This window comes from Poecilia latipinna, unplaced genomic scaffold (genome assembly GCF_001443285.1).
Source record: "Poecilia latipinna isolate Pla-1442-1.1 unplaced genomic scaffold, P_latipinna-1.0 Scaffold220, whole genome shotgun sequence".
NCBI classification, from domain to species: domain Eukaryota; kingdom Metazoa; phylum Chordata; class Actinopteri; order Cyprinodontiformes; family Poeciliidae; genus Poecilia; species Poecilia latipinna.
Window position 1 is genome coordinate 293,375 of NW_015112836.1, and position 23,172 is coordinate 316,546.

Sequence of the window (23,172 nt, forward strand, 5' to 3'; positions counted from 1 at the left end):
ATAAGTAAAGATGTCTAACTTGTGTTGACATTGAATTCCTGATACATTTAGAATATAGAGAGTTATTATTACCATATTCACATTATATTTACATTAATGTCAGCCTGCTGTATGTGTTTCTTTCTCTACTTGCAATGCCAGTTGTTATAATGATCAGAATATTTTGAAGCTAAGCCAATTCTTGGTGAATTTACTGGTGTATTTTGGGTCCTAGTCATGTTGTAGGCTCCAGTTTTGGGTCAGCTTTGTTTTTTTTTTTTTTTTTTTTTTTTTAAACATTTGGTCTCACATTTTCCTCTGATAAAAGGTAGAATTCATGGCGGGCGATCGTGAGCTGTCATCTCCGAATCGGGACACTTTTTCGCCTCCATGCGTCACAGTTAGCACAAGCTTTTCCCCCTGAAATGATGTGTTTTTCCGGTGCCTGTATCATCCATTTCTAGATTAAATTTTCTAAAGATTATTCCAAAATGTCTGATTTTTGTGTGCTCATTTCAGCAGTCAGAAACACACCAGAATGAATGTCTGCGCTCTAAACAGAACGCAGCAAATTATATTTTCATCACATTTTACAGAAATGTAGGGTAGTTTCTTCAAACTTTATTATTACTATTATTATTATTATTATTATTATTATTTACTTTTTATTTAAATTGATGTGAAATATTTATATATCTAACTATTAGAACAACACAGAGGCTATAAATATCCGAACGTGGAGCACGCATAGGGGTCGATCTGCATTTTTATGTGTTTGTTTTCCCTTGGGAACGCCGTGAAAGAGGTGCACCTGAACAACCTGTGTCTTATCACACGGGCGACTGCTGCAACACGCCTATCTCTGGGAAACACTTAAAGATGAAAGCGATGAGGAAGGTGATTTGTGCAGGCGTTGACTTGGTAACCAGGTGTTTTGGAAGGAGGAGGAGGATTAAAATCGGCAGATTAATTAATCAAAAACGACAGATCTGGAGTGCACATAACCATCAGGGTTTCTGCGGTTGAGTTTTGCAACAAACTCTCGCACTGTTGCAAAGAAACCTTTCGCTCCGGTCCCTGACAGCGGGTGAAAAACATTCCTACAATCTTTTTTTATTTTTTTTGTTAATTTTTTTCCCAGGTATAACATGAAAACTTCAAAACGCGTGTGGGTTGAGAGTTAATTGGGCGACATTATTGTTGCCTGCTGCTTTGGATCCGATCCATTCCTTCCCCACAGATATGTTTTGAGGAAAACAAACCGATTGATTTAATAATATCTACTCCTGGAGCACATTGTGCGCTGACTTTCCTTCTTCGGTGAAAGAAGGAAAGTCAGCCCAGCATCTATGTGGAGGAAGGGATTTTATATTGCTATTCCACACTTTAAATACAACACTCATTGGGAAGGACTGAAAACTGTAATTGGCCGGTCCGTTGAGGCTCAGATCTCATGTGACAGCTCGATTTGACTGGGTGACCTAACTCGCAGGCTCCGATCCATACGACAGAAAAAAAGAAATAAGAAGGAAGTCATAAACTGCTCTTAATGGTTAGGTTGGTCTCCTACTGTTGCCTTAGCTTCCAGACTAGTAAAAGCAGTCCCAATGACAGGAAGTGGTCGAGAACAAGAGAAAGCCCGCTGAGGGACGGATAAATCACAGTCCTCATGACATTGTTTTTCTCTCTTATTGTCTGCGGGGGGGGGGTGACTCTGGCCGCAGGCTGTTATTTGTAATGTAGCATAGGCAGGTCGCTGGAACGGCAACGGCAGCTGCCTTTGGCATCTCTGTTTTTTTTTTGTTACTTTTGTTAACCGAGGCCAACTTCTGCAGCTCAGCTGGGACACGTCAAGGAGGAGGAACATCGGGAAACATCTGGAAAAAGACGGATATTTTAGCTTTCAGACTAAATGCAGAAAGCAGCAGGTACACAATGGCCATTTTGGCTGGTATGAAATGCGTCAGCGTTTGAAGACTTCTGAATTCGCTTTGATTTCTCCCCTGAAAAATTCATTATTTGCTCGCCTTGTGCCAGATGGTTGTAGGAAGGTTGTATTCCAGAGGATGAACTAGGACTTTCTGTCTCTTTCTTCTGTTAGTCTGAAACCGACCCCCACTCCTTTTTTTTCTTTTTTCCTCTTTTCTTCTTTGGCTTTACTTTAAAAGAGCTGCAGAAACCATGCACATTCCAATATCTGAAGCAAACACAAACACACACCTCCCCCTCCCAACATTTAATCTGTTTCCAATATCAGATAAACTCTGAGTCTACTACATAAAACCTTTAAAAACCACATGGGGATAGTTTAAAATCTGTTTTTTTAGTCCTTCCACCAAACCATACAAGCCGTTTCTTACTTTTATGCTGAGAGTAATATTCCTTCTGTACTTTGACAAATAGGTTTATGGTTTTGGTCGGGTCTTCTGTGCGATAGCTTCAAAAGAATGAAGCTTATAAGAAAAAAAACATATTTATAAACACATTTTTGTTAAAGTCTCCTTTCATTTTGCTTGCTAATTTCAGCTTCCATTTAACCTTGGAGAAAAAAAAATTTCTGGCAGCAAAGAAAAAAAAAACCCCGTTTTGACTCTTCGACTAGTGAAGAAATAAAAAGCTGGTTTTCACACCTCGTCTGTTTTGTTGGTGAGAACCCTGAAAGTCGCCTCAAATAAAAGCCACCAAACCCAGCAGGAACGAGACCGGAGTCTTGACTTTTGCAGATCGCCTCGATGACTCATCAGTACGTCCAGCTGAGCAAACGGTTAAACTGTGGCTGCGCAGACAAACACATCAAATACTTCTGACCGGAAATATTGTGGCCTGGCAATAACATTCGCACCGGTTCCACTTTTTGCCATTCTGCAGGACGAGTTTTATTGACATTTCACATCAAAAACGCAACAGAGCAGAGCAAAACATATGAAAGTTTAAGTAAAAGGACTTTTTAAAAAAGTGTGACATGCCTATGTACACAGACTGTATATTATAAATGCTTTTCATATATGCATATAACCCCCAAAACAAAATATATTTCTGCAATTCCTTCCAGAAGTTAATAGATAGTAAACAGAAACCACTTGTCTATAATAGGGCTGAAATGATTAATCGTGATTATTCGGTTATTGAAATAATCGTCAACTCATTTAGTATTTGATGAATCGTTAACAGGAGTACACAGACTCAAAAATATACAGAAAAAAACAACAGAATCAGAGAAGTAATTAGGCCAATCTGTACAAAAATATATTTCACATCTAAGGTTAAAACACTTTTAGGTTTTAGCCAAAACTTCTCAAGTGGAATAGTTTTAGCTTCACCCGGTTCAGATTTACTAAAGGAGTGCCACGTTATTGCACTTCAGGCAATAAAATGTTTATTTTCTTATTTAAAAAATGAATTTAGTTGCTTAATTAGGTTATTTCTAATATTGTATGAAAAGGTTTAAGTAGTAAAATGAAACATCTGCAGAAAAAGCCAATTTTTTAATCCCATTAATCGTCAGAATTATCAATATAATTGTTAGTTGCAGTCTCTAATGTGAATCTATTTGTTCTGTGAAGGCCTCAGAGATTTACGCCTTCATGCATCCGACCTTCATAGAAGACGAATGATAAGAAGAAAGTCAAAACTGTTTCCCACGAGCCAGGCAGCAAACAGGTGGAAGAGGGTGGATGGGAAACCAAACTAGTGCAGCAGGTGGACTGGCTGCAACACGTCGGTGGCAGCCTCATGCTGCGGGAAGGCTTTCCGTCAGCGTGGACTCTGAGATGGATGAAGCTGGTCATAGGATAAATATGTAGTCATCTCCTCTTTGTCCTCGTTGCAGAAGCCTGAGTAAAGATGCCCGAGCGTCACGACGAGTGGTTTATTTTTTTTTTTACGTTTCCTCGTTCTCCGCAGTTTGTTTTTCTGCACCCATTCGGTTTGATTTGTGTCCTTCTTGTTCTTCCCTGAGGGTTTTCAACAAAGTCACACAAAGTGCACCTTTGTCAGACACCTGTAACGGGAAGAGTCCCAACCGCACCCCACTCCGACATGAACTGCCGTACCTTTAACTTGTTTTCTTTTGTGCTGTTGTTGATGCTAAGAAAAAAAATGGCTCTAAGCCGAAAAATGTTCATTCTGGTTAGAAAATTAAAACATATGACATAAAACTGTACAGGAGATTCATAAAATACTTAAAATAATACATTTATAACTGAATACTGCTCTTATTTGCATTGTTTAAAATGAAATACAAAATAAAATGTAACTAAAAAATATTCTAATCTGCTTTTCTAGAACAAATATCTCCATAAGTCTGGATATTCAAAAGAAACTCCAGATGAGAGATAATATTAATGAAATATTGCATCTATTTAAGATAATTGCTAGAAACATTGCACCAGCAAAAGATAAAATATAATAAAAAACTAAAATAAATTATGATTATAAATAGCAAAATAAAAGAAAATAATTCCATCACCGCATCTTAACCTACAGTCATGTTCAATAACTTAGAATATTTTCAAAATACCTTTTCAAAATAACTTTTAAGCTCGTATTAAATTTACTTTTGATTAAACCCAAATTTTTCTATTGTTAATAAATCTAAGCAGAAAAACGTCATGATCGACAAGAAAGGCTGGAAAACACCAGCGTCTGTGGCATTAATCTATATAAAGTGCTTCAGGTAGTGATAAAATTTATTGAAATAAATGTACATTTCAATAATATTCTTAATTAATTGAATATAGTATGTTATCTTTGGAGGATTGTACCACGGAGCAAAGATGGAGACAATCTGAGTCACGTGTGCGGTTGCACTGGTGTGTGTGTGTGCGTGTGTGTGTGTATATTCTCATGGGAAGAATATTTTGGACAAAGAAAAGTCGGCGGCAGCAGGAATGTTTTTCAATCTACAGTCACCCAAACAAGCCTTGGGGCTGCTGTTTGTTGACCTCATCTTATCTCTGAAGGGCTGGAGGCACAATTTCAGGAAGATTATCCACACATTAGGGGCAGACGGCTGCATTCAGGCCGTTCAATGCCTCAGCCGGCGAAGCAGGGATTCACCTTGAATGAAATTTCCCACTGGTAACAATGGGAGTTCACCGACAAGGTGGAATCTGTGGGTGTGGCAGCAACTGTAATGTACAGCCGCTCACTTTTTAATAGTCGATGTCTGGAACCAGAGAGGGGGAGGGTGGATTAGAAGCACCAGAATAAGCCTTTATGGGGAGACCATTCACTGTGAACTTTGCTTAGCGAGCGACCCAACAAAGAGAAGAGGGCAGCAGGTTTTCCCGCTTTATGAGAAGTGCATTCCTGTTTTTGTCACCACTTCAAAAACAAGTGGTGTCCTTTTCATTTCGCAGCCACGTAGATTTTGGAAGAGTTACTTCGGTGGCCTCCGAGAGGCAAAAAGCCCCCGCACATACTGAATGGTGTTTGTTCAGGTGAGCAGATGGGACACAAAAGTATGGAACGGTCCTCGGGATGGCGAGAGGAGATGTTCATTAAGGCATTTTTGACCTGTGGAGCAACACAAGTCAACACTTATTATCGTGATTGATGTTCAACCACAGCCGTGTTGATGGGGGCGTCAAGAAGACTTTTTCCGACCAGTAAATGCACCTGGTTTTTGCGGACATCAACACTCTTTGGAGTGGAAGTTGTAACTAAATGTTGAGGACTTAAAGTTAGCTATATCCTCTATCAATCAGGTGTTTGGAAACTAAATCAGAAGAAACAGAGGTGTAAGATGCTACTTCAAAGAAAACTGCCATTTTTTATTTATTTATTTTTTTAACGTGTTGAGACATGTCTGCTATTCATATAGGCTTTACAATAGTGAGAGAAAGGAAGACTTGGGAAACACAAAGACCAAGCAACATACACAAATGTTGTCTGTTTTATACAGGAAACCTAAGACTCAAGTAAAGGTTTACATTTTCAGGGTGTCTGTGCACCTTTAAAAATTATTACATTTATGTATCTAGACTTAATTCCTTTAAATCTCTTAAATTCATCATCAAAATGTAAGTTGGCATTAAATATGTTAATCACATATCTTAATCATTAACCATGTTGTCATGGCAGAAGACTATTTAATCTCACATATTCCATGTTTTTTTTTTAAATCCTTTTTCAGACTAACAAAAGTTTGAGCCTCTGATAGATATCTATGTTTTGTGATTCAAAGCTACCGTTAACTAGCCGTTAATGTAGCCTTGCTGGCTAGCTATCTTTTTTGCATCTATCATGGGTAACTGCACATTTATCACCAGTCGGCCAGACGACGTTCATCTTCATCACTGGCTCAGTTGTGTTGCAAACCCATACGATGCTACATACTTTCTGAGCATAAATGTTTGGTACAACAGCGGTTAAGACTGTAGTGTGTGAGAAGAATAAAGATCCAGAAAAAGACCCTAGAAATGTCACAGTTTTGCTCCCCTGGAGTGACTGAAGCACCCCAGAAAACAGTCGGCGCTGCCGGTGATCTAAGAGCAACATTTGGTCCGACTCAAAGTCTAAAGTTGTGGATTTTAAACACGGTGATCAAGCACCAGTCTTGACTAGTGCAGAACTTTATTTCAACAAAGTTGTTACTGTGGACGAAAATACAGCTGAGTGATTTGTAAAACAAAAGTCTAGTAAAAGACATTTGGAGTGTTGTTTTCATCTTACAACCAAAACTGGCTTCACTAACAAACAGCGATAAGAACACGGACACAAACCCAGACTGATGCAGATCAAGGTGTTATCTATCTATTCATCACTGAATATCGTAATATGTTGTCAGTTCATCATTAATTCTACTGACCTAAACCAGCGTACAACAAGAGCAAGCATTGTTCGTTTATGGAAAATAATCAATCAGCACCCTTGCAGATTTCTGGACGCTGGGAGCATTAAAGCATTTCTGGGGTTAGACAGCTCTGCAGGTCAGATCCTAGCGCTCCACCTTGACCTGCTGCATTGTTGACATTCACTTTTGTTCTCCACTGTCATCACCGCTGCCAACAAGGTGTGAGTGATTTGCAGAGGGTCTCCGCCGTGCTCCCTCCTCTCATCCTGTCATGGCTTGCCGGCTTTGTGCACGACGGCCACGTTGCTACATTGACTCGGAGCTGAAGGAACAGCCGAAGCTTTTCCTGACACATGCATAAGAGTTGGACGATTTGCTGTTTGCTTTTGGGGGCGATGTGTTCAGATATGCTGGCTCTCTTACCCCAATTAACAGCTTGTTGCTCGCACTTTCTCACTTTTCTGCTTTTTCCTTCTTCCTCTCCGTTCCCTGAAACGACTGTGCTCAGCCTCTGCATGCTCATAGGCAAAGGCTTCTCCGGTTCTGCAGTCCAACTGGACGTTTTCAAAAGGGCTACCACAAACTTTTTGTACCAAAACAGTGAGATTCCTACAGTGTTGCCTAGTGGGAGACAGCTCTTCGACTGTCACCTGCTTGTGTGTGGATTGTAAGCTATCTCCCCCTAACGTGTGATGGCAGAAACTTTGCACACGTTGCTTATGGATTCTAGCAAATGTGTTTTGACGTAAAACACGTGTTAAATTAATCTCCTTCTGTTTACACATACAATCTAGCACAGCTAGCTGCCACAGGAGGTTAGAAAAGTGTTTAAAACTTCAAGAAGACACACTCGAAGACTACATCAAATATCTTAGTTTGCTTTGTGTTTTAGATTTTAAAACCTACCGAGAGGTTCAATTATAGGTTGTAAGAATATAACTTGAGTTCTATTTTAAACATGTTTTTGTCTAAATAATTTAAGCCTCAGTGATTTCCGTGATGAGTTTATTATGTCTAATCCAAAGAAGAAGAAAAAGCTGCAACCAAAGTTTTCACTAGCACCTGTGTTTTATGGCTTCACAGTGTAGCATAGCTTTGTCAGGCTGCATATGTTGTACAATACACACCAGTTAAAAGGAGTTTTACATCCCAGCATCTTCTACTGGCTTTCTTAGCAGCTTATATGATATAAATGTGTCTGTTTATATCCTGTTTGACTGTTAAATATTTTACCACTACTTGAAATAATTGCGCTCAGAAGTAGGAACAGTAATATCCTTTAAAAAAGTCACGTTAAATGTAAATTTATGAATTTGACTACTTATACATTATAATTTAATTTCTTTTTTTTACCAGAACCTAGTAGTGTGTTGCTAACAATCCTTTAAAAAATTGGGAGTAATGAACAAAGTTTTAAGCCAACCAAACTACTAAGTTTTGAAAATGAGTTCACAGTCAAATAATAAACAAAATAAATCGGTATATAGTCAATAACCGTAATTGATAAAAAATGTTTCGGGTGGTAAATTCATGCTCATACTATTATAGCAAACCCCAGTTCCTGCTGTCAGATTGACCTGATGAAGCATGTTTCATTTTTTTGTCTGAGCCATCGCTTGGAGGAGCAGCCCAGCGTCCCGCCAGCGGAGGCCGTTTTAAACCTGCTAATCGCCTCCGTGAAGGGCGGCTCCACATGTTCGCAGTGACTTTAATGGAGTAAATCAGCTGGCCGTTCCATGGCTCCTTACATCCTGTTGTGTTTAAAGAGCCCCCTTGTAAATCTCAGTGTTTTTGCTTTATCTGATGATTGCGTAAACCGTTCAACCCTCACTTTAATGAGTCAGCCTCGCCGTGCTTAGTAAACCCCCGGGTAAGCAGCTGGGAATGGTTTGCGGTGGGCTCTCACATGAATGCTTCTTGAAATTGGCAAATTTTCACCCAAAGATGACAGTATCTCAGCGGTTGGAGTTGGCTAACGCTTTCTCTCCTCTCACACGCCGCAGCGCCTTTGTGATTCGTGCGTCGCGTTTAAAAGTGAGCGCGCTACGCTTTCGCCCCGGCGCGCGCACGCGTCCGCGCACGCCGGGCTGTTTATCTGCCGCCCGAGGGTTAAACACGCCACCTACCCTGCAGGGCTGCTTCTGGTATTCCAGAACGAATGCCTCTCAAGGCTTTTGTATTAGCTCGGCACATCCCTCGCTTGTCACTTCAAAGGGAGTGTGCGAGGGTCAGGGTTTCATCACGCTGTCATTTGGCACATGAGATATGAGAGAGAAGAAAAAATGCTGCTCTAAAAATAGGAGGTTGTCCTCGAGAAGAAAGACGGAAGATATCGTTCGGTGCCAAAATACTTTTGGTTGTGATGCGTCCGTGGCACTCGGGCACCTTCAGCGTGATGCAAGTAGGGCAAGGCTGGCTCTCTTGTGGTTTAGGTGGTGTATCAAAAAATTTTAGAGAGTTTGACATGTTTGCAGATCATTATATCAGCTCGTGCCTTTCCCCGTCAGCCTGCAGAGCTGAAGGTATTTTTCCACATAGGGACGGCAAATAGGATCATATGATGAGCGCCTAATGGCCCTGCAGTTACAAATGTACTATATCACAGCCCCTCCCTGATGAAAGAGGCATTCATAGGGCAGTAACTTATTATTACTGCTGTATTAGTGCTTTGATCTTCCAACAGCTTGAACCCTGGAGATTTTGAAGGGGTGGCTCGTCAAAATAGCTTCGCAGATGGGCCCGGTCTTGCCTCGGCTGTGGGGCGAGGAGGCCCAGAGGTGTGTAGAAGAGCCTGTGTGCTCGAAAACATGGCAACAGAGGCATGACGCTGCAGTTTATTGGATCTCTGGCTCCTAATGCTTGAACGGATGTAAGAATTGCGTGATGATAAAGGCTTGTTGATGTATTTTTATCGATTTTTGTTACGCTTACAACGCCTTGCAAAAGCATTCCTACTTCTTGAGCTTTTTTTGCACTTCTTCCATAAACCTCAATGTTTGTTTGTTTTTTTTTTAATTGGGATTTTAATGTGATAGACCAACACAAAGAAGAGGAAGGGTCATATGACCTGACACTACTAAGTAAAATCCACTGCGACCATCGCTGCTCAGCGTTGATGGGACAACATAAAACCTTGAGATGGGAACATAGGTCCAGCTTCCAGCAGGACAAAGGCTGTAAATGTAAACGCCAGAGTTACAACAAAACGATTTACTCAGAGCATATTCATGTGTGAGAATGGCCCAGTCAAAGTCCAGACCTAAATCCAATGTGACAAAAGTGAAAAGGTCCAGCAGGTATCCGCAGTTTTGCGAGGCACTGCGGATGGATGACTTGTCTGCCTGGTGCAGATGTTTTTTTTTTTTTGTGGAAAATAGAAAAGCCAGGTTTTCTTTTCAAAGACCTTAAATATAAAGGTGCTCCCCTTAAATCTCTGCTGAGGAGCCGCAGTGAACCACAGGTTGTCATTCCAGCCAGGACATTCCTCTATTAATGACAAAGGCAGTGGGAAGTCTCATGGTGAAACATGAAGAGGGAGACGGGAACAGGAGAGTTGAATGGGTTGATTCAGGGGAGTGGCAGGCAGGGCCGGTGGGTGACCCTTACCGTCCAGTCCGGCTCCAGGTCAACTCTGCACAGCCCCGTTGACAGGAAAAAGTGTTGCTTTGATTCGATTCTGTCGCGTCTTTTTGTGTGTGTGTGTCTGAGCCGTACCTGCTGCTTGCATTCCCTCTTAAATCTCTTCCCACCCACCCATCTTCCAGCACTACATCTGGCACAGCACCCTTCCCATTGTACATTCAGAGCCGCTGGCCTCTCTTTAGGATCTGCATTAGAATGTTGTTTTCATATAACAGCAAGCGGAGGCATGTGGAGCCTCTTTTGAACCGCTCTGCAAACAGAAGGAGATTTTAACGCTGCCTTTATGAGATTAAGTGAGACATTCCCATAAAAAAAGACATTTCCTTATATCCATTCACCCTTCCCAGACTCCCTGTCTCTTTTCTTTCTTTCCCTCTTCATCTCTGTCCCTTTAACTTCTGCCTTTTTTTTTTGGCTTCCCTTAGGCTAAGACAATGCTACACTTCTGAAGAAAGTAAAATGGAAAGTAGGCAGGTTGGGTTTTACAGCAGCTCCATCCACAGGGATGAAGTAGAGCAGATCCTAGCGTTCGGGTCAAACTGGCCAGTCCTGGGAGTGCATCCCTGCTGGCGGACATGGCCAGTTCTTGTTCTGACCCTGTTTAACTGACTCAGGTGGGTTTGTGCCAAGTGAACCCTCCACCCACCCACCACCCACTCTAACAAGGGTTTGACAAAACACATTCACAGGGCAGACAGCGAGGTTCTGCTGGGTGAAACTTACTGGAAAACAATAACGTTATTTAGACTTGGATTTGCATGGCATATATGTTTATTAGCCATTAAGAACAATGTGAGAATAGCTGTAGACTGTAACATCTGTAAAGACAGTGGTGGACTTGCCCCTGGGCTTCAGAAGACAGTATAGCATTGTGTTTTGCCCTAGTGTAGCAGTTGGGTACAATTGAGAAAACGAGTAAGACCATTTATTCAGTGGTTCTTGTGATATCACCATAAGAGTCTCATAAAAGATGTAAAATGTTGTATCATGATTAGTGCGTATATATCATGCCTACCAGTACTGAAATAGTTTTGTTTAAATTAGCAAACTATATATTGATGTTATTGCTCTAAGAGTGCAGCCAGGCGCTACCTTCTTCATTCCTGTAGTAATATCAACATACACACCGTTCCCTTGAGTCTCCTACCAGAGACCTGGAAGCTTAAGTGTTCTTCGTAGAGTTTTAGCTGTTATTAGGACTGTCGAGATCTCCAGTGTTTCTCCAGACGCCTGCTGCAGTTTCCATTGATCGGTCTCAATGACTGTCTGCTGCTGCTTATGGATGATGACTGGGTCCGGTTGGTTGGCCATTACCATGTTGTAACTGGACGTTACACAGGATCTAAGGTTCATCAAAACTAAGACAAAACATAGTAAGAGTCATCACCTACCTTGGGACTTTGATATAGGGGTTTTCCAGTTTGCACTCCACAGAGACGTTTCTGTACACCATATCGGCGACTTGGACATTTATTCCTTTAGTGCCAGGATTTTGCAGCCCACTGCGAGGGACTGGATTGTTTCTGGGGCCTCTTTACACATCCTGCACCAGGGAGTTAGCCTGGTTATAGATCTGAGCCTCTATTGCTGTTCAGACCTGTTGTCTCTGTAGCCATTGGTAGGAAAGCATCCCAGCACTACCGCAGAACATCCACAGTCTTCCTTATTTCTCCTCTACGACGTAAAGCCAATGAGCACCAAGAGAATGACATGGCACTCCTGGCTTTTCAGTGCTGCCAATAGACTTGCCTCACTATTACGGCATCTGAAGCTGTATTTTCGTGCAAATATTTTAAATACGCTCTACAAAGAAATTAGCGAATGTGTGGATTTTCTGCAGATATTTTAAAGTTACGTTCCACAGAAAAATCTTCAAGTGGTCCACTGTACATCCCAGCTCCTTGTCTGCCAGTTCTTTTTGTGTAAGAGATTCACAGAGCACTTCATCCCCTCAGGCTGTCTTTCTGATGTATTCTTCAAGCTTAGATGTTTGATCTAGGACAGTGGCTCCTGGGTTGCTCAGATCTTGTTCTCACCATCGAGCCGACTTCTCAGAACTTGTCTTACCCATTGCAGGCATTTGACTGGTTTAGGGTCACTAAATTAATCCCTAAGCTTCTTATTGTGAAGATTGGCAGGAAGTTCTGTATTAGTCTGTCTGCTGTTTTGAGGCCTTTAAGAAAGCAAACACTCATCAAACAGCTTTAGGCAAAAAAAAGAACGAGAGTAAACTCTTAGGAACATTGCAGGCAGCCCAAAAATCTAAGCTTTTAACAAAGGTAACTTAACTTAAAGCACAAGGTTTGTGGTATTTTATGGTATTTGTAAGAAAGAAATTGATGTTTGAGTTTGAAGGCTTAAATTTGAGCGAGAACAGGACAGTAACAGAGAATGGATCAAGAAATGCCTGTTTTAAATTTAAATCAGCAAAAGATGTATTAGAATTTTCTCCTGGCTTGGTCATTGAGCCTGAATTGGTACCGTTTTGACCTCGCAATTAAAAAATCAAAGTCAGCAGGTTTAGAAAAGTGTTTGTCACCCGTTTGCAATCATCCAGATCTGACAGTGTTGCACAAATCTGAAGTTGTGTAAAAACTGAACCGTTTGTTCTGCTGCTCAATTCTTGAGGTGTGTCTGCTGATCACCACTTCCACTGGCTGGCGAGCAATTACTGCCGAGGACATCAAAGGCACAGCTCTGCAGCAAATTGTGTTTGCAGTAATCTGTGTAATGACTCTGGATTTAGTTTGAGGCTCACCGACTGTCATCTGCTTTAGCAGCTTTTTCTAAATTACCTTGTAGCCTGGTCTTCAGTGTTTCTAGCATGACAAGACCCACTTGAGTTGTGGGAGTAACCGATAAAGAGTAACCTTTTCGTTTGCTTTTTTAATCGGGTTAAAAACACAAACATGTTTTTGGAAAACATGAGTACAAATGGGTAATAAAAGTAAAGAAGACTTGAAAATATTCAGTTTAAAGTGGACATATCATGCTTTTAAATTCTTCTTTTTTACATGTAAATCATTCACTTTTGGTCTATATAAAATAGAACTGTAGTTCTTTGGTCTGAATTCCTCGTTATTGTAGCTCCACAGACTCATCGTTGACCCCTGCTATGTGTTTTTGCTGCTGTCTTTTTAAATGTGATGAGACGTTTCGTGTCCCGACCCCTTCCAGGTTGCAGAACGCACCACTCCACCCCATTCAACCATTTATTTTTTTAGTTTGATACCAACAAAACAGTTATCTACCAGCAGAGAGTTTTTATTCCCAAGCTTATTAATGATGTCTTACACTGACTGGGCTTTACTTTTTATTTTTAATTAATTTGCCTTTGTTCATCTAGATGCTCAACACTTTTGTTAGTAAGGGTGTGAAAGTTTGCTGAATACACACACACACGTATGTATGTATGTATATATATATATATATATATATATTTATAAATGGTTATACATGGAGTTATAAAGTTTCAGGAATTGCATCACTATTTTTTCAAATCAGACTTGCCAGAGGGAAATCTACACAGCTCCATGTCCTCTGCCGATTACAGAAAATCTCTGAACACTTGTCCATGTAATGATTAGAGTAATGCAATAATAAAACAAACAAATTGGTTCATTTTTTTGTGAATTTGTTTGTATCTAGGTCAGCCTCATTCACAGAGACCCTGTGTGTGTGCGTGTGCGTGCGTGCGTGTGTGTGTGGTGGGGTTGTCAGCATGCTGCTGGTGTTTGTGTACGTGTGTTTGCTCTGCAGAGAGACACGGCCTGTTCCAAGAGTGAATTCCTGGAGGCTTACAAGAGCTGTTGAATGAGATGGAGGGCTCAGGACAGGAATGATGGGAGAGAGAGAGAGAGAGAGAGAGAGAGGAGGGAGGAAGGGACGCTGCTCAACGCCGTGGGAAGGGGGTGTCAAGCTCTCACTTACAGGCCTGATTAAATAACAGGATGCTTTATGAAAACAAGAACATTATCTGCCTCTTAAAAAGCTGGGAGAGGCCCTCTAATTGGCTTCCCCCGAGTCTCCGTGTCGACGCCCGTTTGTCAGAGCCAGCTACAAAGAAATCAGGCAGCGCTCCGTTCGCTGCCTCCTCTGGTCTGAGCTCTCATCCATGCTGCGTTACAGGAATGTATCGACGCACCGATACGGGGACTACAAAGCGGGGGGTGTCCTCTTCAACTCGGAGGAGGATTACTCCTGAGCGCAGCTTCTGATTGAGTTCAGCGCCGACAATGAAGAGATAGCGGCTCCTCTGGCTTCGGGTGGCTTCTCATGTGGCAAATTTTACAGCTGGGGTTTCAAAAATACCCTCTGTGTGCGCTGGGGAGGTATGAGGAAAATGTCAGTGGGAGAGTTGAGAGTGTGCGTGTTTCCCTGCTAGATCAGAAAACAATGAGCCTGCTCTTCCTCTTTATTCTTTCTCAGCTTCCCATCCAGCCTATAAAGTTTTCTTTTTTTTTTATAACTTTATTTTTATTTTGGTCGTTATTAGAATACACTCAAAAGGAAAGGTCTAAACAACACATAGAAATTGTAAAAGACAAAAAGTACAGAACAAACAAAACAAAAATCTCACACCAGGGGGAAACTCTTATTTTGGTAACACAAAAGAGATGGGGACCATCCATTTCCAAAATTAGTCTTGTATCGTTGATGTGAAGTTTGTCCATTTTTCCCATTTGTCCAGGCAATGCTGTTCCTGTGTCCTCAGTCTATGTGTTAGAATCTCCATCTTAAATAATGAGTTCACAGTCTGTATCCACTCCTTTGTGGTAGGAGGTTCAGATTTGTACCACTTCCTGGTTATCACCTTTTTAGTTGCCACAAACAGAATTTTTAACAAATAACAGTCATTATTAAGTCCACTATTGTCCAAAAGACCAAGATTATAAAACCAGGCCAGACTTGGGTATTGAGTAACCCAATATTGTTGCAATCTTACTGTGTATTCTGTTCCAGAACTGCGTAATTCTAGGGCAAAGCCAGAAAATATGCGCGTGATTAACATTAAATGCTCCACAATCTCTCCAACATGGTTGAGCTCTAGATTTGAATTTACTAGTAATTTGGGGTGTTATAAAAAATCTGATTATATTCTTCCAACAATGTTCTGTCCAGATTCTGGAAGAGGATGTTGTAATTTGGGTCTTCCAAATATTCAGCCAGCCATCTTCGGTTAGCAGAATATCCAATTCCCTTTCCCACTTTGTTTTAATATTCAATGTACCTCTATTTTCTAACAGATATTTGTAGAGTAAAGACACTGTTTTGTGTTTTTTACCCTTATAGGTCTCGATCAGCATTTTGACAATCCCATTTACATTTGGGTCTATCTTTTGTTTTATTTCTTTGTTATAAAAGTCCCTTAATTGTAGGAATCTAAAATGATCTTGAGTTCTTAGAGCAAACTCTTGCTGTAGTTCCTGGAAACTTTTAAAGTGCCCATCTTTAAGAACTACATAAATGCTGTTGTTTAAATTGTGGGTCTTGAATAAAATATTTATTGTAGGCTGGCCACTGGATCAGACATAATGGTTTCTCTAATTTGCATTTTCGGACTATATATAACCATTTACCCAGTGAAAAACTAGTAATAGCATTAACATTCTTAATTGTATTCTTAGTGGTCTCTATATCTCCAATGATACTCCGCAATTCTCTTCCGTTAACTTTTTATTCAATATTTTTCCATTTCGCTTCATAATTTATGGCACTTATATTTATTATGGGAGTTATTTGGGCAGCATGATAATATTCTCTAAAGTCAGGTAATGGCATACCTCCTTTCTCTTTTGGTATTTGTAAAGTTTCAAATTTTATTCTGGGTTTTTTAGCGTTCCATATGAATCTAGATATAATCTGGTTCCATGTTTTAAACTGTCTATCCGGGATTTCTATAGGTAATGCCAAGAAGAGGTACAATAACCTTGGTAACATGTTCATTTTTATCGCTTCAATTCTGGAGCTGAAGTCTAGCGTTAGGACATCCCACTTTCTAATATCCCTCCTAATTTCTTGGTCCACTTTAGTAAAGTTAGCTTTATATAGATCACCTATGTTTTTCGTTAATTGTATTCCTAGGTATGTCATCATAGTAGAGCTCCAATTTAAATTATATTTTCTACGTATTGTTTCAGATGGTGTATAAGCGAATGTCAAAACCTGTGTCTTTTTCAAATTTAGTTTATATCCTGAATAGAAGCCAAATATCTCTGATTGATCAGACAAGGCAGCGAATTTTCAGGGTCTGATAAATAGCAAATTACATCATCTGCAAACAAACCTATTGTATGGGACTCATTATGTATATCAATACCCTTAAGATCCTTGTGTTGTCTTATGTGTTGTGCCAGTGGATCAATATAAATTGCAAATAAAGTTGGTGATAAACAGCAGCCCTGACATGTAGAACGCTCCAGTTTTATATTATCAGTTAGATTTCCATTAATCTTGATTCTGGCCACAGGTGATTGGTACAAAGTTCTCACACGCTGTACAGCTTTTTCATTAAAACCAAATTTTTCAAGTACTTTATATGAGAAGTTCCAGCCTACGCTGTCAAAAGCTTTCTCTGCATCGAGACTGATTAAGATGTCTGTTGTTTTTTTATTTTGAATATGATCCATTATGTGAAGTGCCCTCCTGATGTTATCTCGCGTTTGGCGACCTTTAATAAATCCTGTCTGGTCCTCATCTATGATATCTCCAATGAATTGCTCAAATCGTTTTGCTAAAATCGAGGTATAAATTTTGTAGTCCATGTTTAGAATAGATATAGGTCTATAGTCAGAGCATGTTTCACTCCTCCTTTTTTTTGGAATGACTGTTATAATCGCTTCTCTCCAAGATGGCGGAAGCACTGCATGTTCCAATGTATAATTAAATGATTTTTCTAGTAATGGTAGAAAATCTTCGCTAAAGGATTTGTACCACTCAGATGGCAGTCCATCACTTCCTGGTGTTTTACTGTTTTTTAACCTATTGATTGCCTTTTGTATTTCTGTTCTAGTTATATAGGAAGTGAGAAGTTTGTTTTGGGTTTCTCTAATTGAGGGCAGGTCCAGTGACTCCAAGAAGGTTTCTATCTGTCCATCTTTAGCAGAGGGAGGTTGACTGTATAATCTCTGGTAGTATGTCCTAAATCTTTCCTCAATAGTTGCTGGGTCATGTATCAGTTGATTTGTTTCATCATCCTTTAATTTAGATATTTCTGTCCGACTGTTGCTTTTTCAGTTTCTTTGCCAAAAGTTTCGTTCCTTTAGATCCCACCTCATGATATGATTGTTTAATAAACTTTGATTTCTTTTCAATTTCATATGTAAGCATTTTGTCAATGTTGTTTCTTAGTTCTTTTATTTTTATAAACAGGTTGGGATTTTGGGTTAATTTATGTTGTTTTTCCAGATCTGTTCGTTGAGCTCTTTCTTTTTCATAGGCATCCACTCTGGATTTCTTAAAGGCCGCAGTTTTTCAGATCAATTTTCCTCTTAATACTGTGCATCCCATAATATCACCGGATTAACCTGTCCATCATTGTTCTCTTCTATGTAAGTTTTTATATCGTGGGAAATTTCAGCTTTGATTGTTTTGAAGTTCAACAAGCCTACATTTAATCGCCATGCTGTTTTGCGGAAGATAAATTTAGTTTTAATATTAGCGAAGAATGATTGGATGTACTTGTTTCTTCTATTTTACATTCCTTTACCTTATATATATCAGATTTATTCATGAAAAGGTAGTCAGTTCTGGAATAACTTTTATTGGGCACAGAGTAATGAGTATAATCCTTTACATTGGTGTTTAATTCCCTCCAGACATCAACAAATCCAAGCTCTTCAAGTGCCAATTTTAATTTTTTTGGAGTTGAATTTTGTTGTTTTTTACTGTTTGTTGTATCAAGTTTTGTGTTTAACACCATATTGAAATCCTCTCCCCAGACCAACATTCCCTCTGTTTCCATAATTATTTTATTGAGGAGGCTATTAAGGAATTATTTATTACTATTTGCGAGGTTGTAAACATTGACCAGTGTTACCTTTTCATTGTCAAGAGTCCCCTTCACTATCACATACCTCCCTTCTTTATCTGGCAGATCATAGCTACAATCAAATTTTATTGAGTCATGAATTAGAATAGTAACTCCTCTTTTGCTTCCATGTCTGAAAGAGCTATAAAATGCCTTTGAGTAGCCAAAGCCCCTGAGTNAAAAGACAAAAAGTACAGAACAAACAAAACAAAAATCTCACACCAGGGGGAAACTCTTATTTTGGTAACACAAAAGAGATGGGGACCATCCATTTCCAAAATTAGTCTTGTATCGTTGATGTGAAGTTTGTCCATTTTTCCCATTTGTCCAGGCAATGCTATTCCTGTGTCCTCAGTCTATATGTTAGAATCTCCATCTCAAATATTGAGTTCACAGTCTGTATCCACTCCTTTGTGGTAGGAGGTTCAGATTTGTACCACTTCCTGGTTATCACCTTTTTAGCTGCCACCAACAGAATTTCTAACAAATAACAGTCATTATTAAGTACACTACTGTCCAAAAGACCAAGATATAGAACCAGGCCAGACTTAGGTATTGAGTAACCCAATATTGTTACAATCTTATTGTGTATTCCGTTCCAGAACTGTGTAATTCTCAGGCAAAGCCAGAAAATATGCGCGTGATTAACATTAAATGCTCCACAATCTCTCCAACATGGTTGAGCTCTAGATTTGAATTTACTAGTAATTTGGGGTGTTATAAAAAATCTGATTATATTCTTCCAACAATGTTCTGTCCAGATTCTGGAAGAGGATGTTGTAATTTGGGTCTTCCAAATATTCAGCCAGCCATCTTCGGTTAGCAGAATATCTAATTCCCTTTCCCATTTTGTTTTAATATTCAATGTGTTAGTGTCTCTATTTTCTAACAGATATTTATAGAGTAAAGACACTATTCTGTGTTTTTTACCCTTATAGGTCTCGATCAGCATTTTGACAATCCCATTTACATTTGGGTCTATCTTTTGTTTTATTTCTTTGTTATAAAAGTCCCTTAATTGTAGGAATCTAAAATGATCTTGAGTTCTTAGAGCAAACTCTTGTTGTAGTTCCTGGAAACTTTTAAAGTGCCACTCTTTAAGGACTACGCATAATGCTGTTAAGCCTCTTTCCGACCATTGTTTAAATTGTGTGTCTTGAATAAAATATTTATTGTAGGCTGGCCACTGGATCAAACGTAATTGTTTCTCTAATTTGCATTTTCGGATTATATATAACCATTTACCCAGTGAAAAACTAGTAATAGCATTAACATTTTTGAGTGTATTCTTAGTGGTCTCTATATCTCCAATGATACTCCGCAATTCTCTTCCATTGACTTTTTGTTCAATATTTTTCCATTTCGCTTCATAATTTATGGCACTTATATTTATTATGGGAGTTATTTGGGCAGCATGATAATATTCTCTAAAGTCAGGTAATGGCATACCTCCTTTCTCTTTTGGTATTTGTAAAGTTTCAAATTTTATTCTGGGTTTTTTAGCGTTCCATATGAATCTAGATATAATCTGGTTCCATGTTTTAAACTGTCTATCCGGGATTTCTATAGGTAATGCCAAGAAGAGGTACAATAACCTTGGTAACATGTTCATTTTTATCGCTTCAATTCTGGAGCTGAAATCTAGTGTTAGGACATCCCACTTTCTAATATCCCTCCTAATTTCTTGGTCCACTTTAGTAAAGTTAACTTTATATAGATCACCTATGTTTTTCGTTAATCGTATTCCTAGGTATGTCATCATAGTAGAGCTCCAATTTAAATTATATTTTCTACGTATTGTTTCAGATGGTGTATAAGCGAATGTCAAAACCTGTGTCTTTTTCAAATTTAGTTTATATCCTGAATAGAAGCCAAATATCTCTGATTGATCAGACAAGGCAGCGAATTTTCAGGGTCTGATAAATAGCAAATTACATCATCTGCAAACAAACCTATTGTATGGGACTCATTATGTATATCAATACCCTTAAGATCCTTGTGTTGTCTTATGTGTTGTGCCAGTGGATCAATATAAATTGCAAATAAAGTTGGTGATAAACAGCAACCCTGACGTGTAGAACGCTCTAGTTTTATATTATCAGTTAGATTTCCATTAATCTTGATTCTGGCCACAGGTGATTGGTACAAAGTTCTCACACGCTGTACAGCTTTTTCATTAAAACCAAATTTTTCAAGTGTTTTATATAGAAGTTCCAGCTTACGCTGTCAAAAGCTTTCTCTGCATCGAGACTGATTAAGATGTCTGTTGTTTTTTTATTTTGAATATGATCCATTATGTGAAGTGCCCTCCTGATGTTATCTCGCGTTTGGCGACCTTTAATAAATCCTGTCTGGTCCTCATCTATGATATCTCCAATGAATTGCTCAAATCGTTTTGCTAAAATCGAGGTATAAATTTTGTAGTCCATGTTTAGAATAGATATAGGTCTATAGTCAGAGCATGTTTCACTCCTCCTTTTTTTTGGAATGACTGTTATAATCGCTTCTCTCCAAGATGGCGGAAGCACTGCATGTTCCAATGTATAATTAAATGATTTTTCTAGTAATGGTAGAAAATCTTCCCTAAAGGATTGGTACCACTCAGATGGCAGTCCATCACTTCCTGGTGTTTTACTGTTTTTTAACCTATTGATTGCCTTTTGTATTTCTGTTCTAGTTATATAGGAAGTGAGAAGTTTGTTTTGGGTTTCTCTAATTGAGGGCAGGTCCAGTGACTCCAAGAAGGTTTCTATCTGTCCATCTTTAGCAGAGGGAGGTTGACTGTATAATCTCTGGTAGTATGTCCTAAATCTTTCCTCAATAGTTGCTGGGTCATGTATCAGTTGATTTGTTTCATCATCCTTTAATTTAGATATTTCTGTCCGACTGTTGCTTTTTCAGTTTCTTTGCCAAAAGTTTCGTTCCTTTAGATCCCACCTCATGATATGATTGTTTAATAAACTTTGATTTCTTTTCAATTTCATATGTAAGCATTTTATCAATGTTGTTTCTTATTTCTTTTATTTTTATAAACAGGTTGGGATTTTGGGTTAATTTGTGTTGTTTTTCCAGATCTGTTAGTTGAGCTCTTTCATTTTCATAAGCATCCACTCTAGATTTCTTAAAGGCTTCAGTTTTCGAGATCAATTTTCCTCTTAATACTGCCTTAAGTGCATCCCATAATATCACCGGATTAACCTGTCCATCATTGTTCTCTTCTATGTAAGTTTTTATATCGTGGGAAATTTCAGCTTTGATTGTTTTGAAGTTCAACAAGCCTACATTTAATCGCCATGCTGTTTTGCGGAAGATAAATTTAGTTTTAATATTAGCGAAGAATGATTGGATGTACTTGTTTCTTCTATTTTACATTCCTTTACCTTATATATATCAGATTTATTCATGAAAAGGTAGTCAGTTCTGGAATAACTTTTATTGGGCACAGAGTAATGAGTATAATCGTTTACATTGGTGTTTAATTCCCTCCAGACATCAACAAATCCAAGCTCTTCAAGTGCCAATTTTAATTTTTTTGGAGTTGAATTTTGTTGTTTTTTACTGTTTGTTGTATCAAGTTTTGTGTTTAACACCATATTGAAATCCTCTCCCCAGACCAACATTCCCTCTGTTTCCATAATTATTTTATTGAGGAGGCTATTAAGGAATTATTTATTACTATTTGCGAGGTTGTAAACATTGACCAGTGTTACCTTTTCATTGTCAAGAGTCCCCTTCACTATCACATACCTCCCTTCTTTATCTGGCAGATCATAGCTACAATCAAATTTTATTGAGTCATGAATTAGAATAGTAACTCCTCTTTTGCTTCCATGTCTGAAAGAGCTATAAAATGCCTTTGAGTAGCCAAAGCCCCTGAGTTTTTCATGTTCAGATTTAGACAGGTGTGTCTCCTGTAAATAGATTAACTGTGCTTTCTCTTTTCGCATTTTAGTTAGAATTTTTTTTACGTTTTTATAGGGTTATTCATACCATTCACATTCACCAAAATCATCTTGATAATATTAGTCATTATTTAGTTTCGTAAGGTCACCATGTGATTTTAGAAAAAGAGCCCCCAACAAATAGCTGAACAAGCTATTAAAACACAGATGAACAAAAAGAACAGAAACTTCCAAAGGTAGAGATGTGTAAGGACATCCCTCAGAATCCCTGCTGGTGGGGTGAGGGCAAAATACCACGCTAGGGTGGGGGCCCCCTCTAGTAGTAGAGGGAGGTCTACTTGTACTAGATAAGTCCAACATTTGGTAAACGCTACAACATTTACTCCATTCGGTATTTTGGTTAAATATCTATCAAAAGACCTATGACAAATAACTTTAGTAACAGAGGGGAGATTGATATCCAAAACAGGATTAAACCGGCTGGTAAAGTCATTCAGCTCTTAAATCGCCCATACATTACTTGAAATGTTTTTTATGGTAAAGCAAACCTGTTATGATTCAATGTTCAGTTACTGGTCCTCACGTCGAAACTCTGTGAGCTTCTCCCTCGCGCGTTGTCCTGCACCGGTGTTGTTGATCCGTTTCCATGGTAACAGTGAGTCGAGCCTCTCCTTGGTCACTTTCAACTTGTTCTCTCTTGGGACCCAAGTCAAGTCGAAGCCTCTCTTGATCATATCCGACGCTGCTTCGTCTGCGTTCTCGTAGGTCCGCACTCCAGAGTCCCAGAAGATTCTCATCTTTGTGAACGGCGTCTGAAATCTGAC

General features: G+C 39.1%; 1 protein-coding gene and 1 long non-coding RNA gene across 2 annotated transcripts in view; both read left to right on the plus strand.

Moving 5' to 3' along the window:
• The window catches only part of rnf43 (ring finger protein 43), a 121,781-nt gene that overhangs the window by 77,573 nt on the left and 21,036 nt on the right, over nt 1-23,172 (plus strand). The window lies entirely within an intron of this gene.
• On the plus strand, nt 20,079-23,166 carry LOC106947058 (uncharacterized). The gene is made up of 3 exons (XR_001424899.1): nt 20,079-20,092; nt 20,905-20,909; nt 23,005-23,166. It is a non-coding gene; the product is annotated as an uncharacterized LOC106947058 (long non-coding RNA).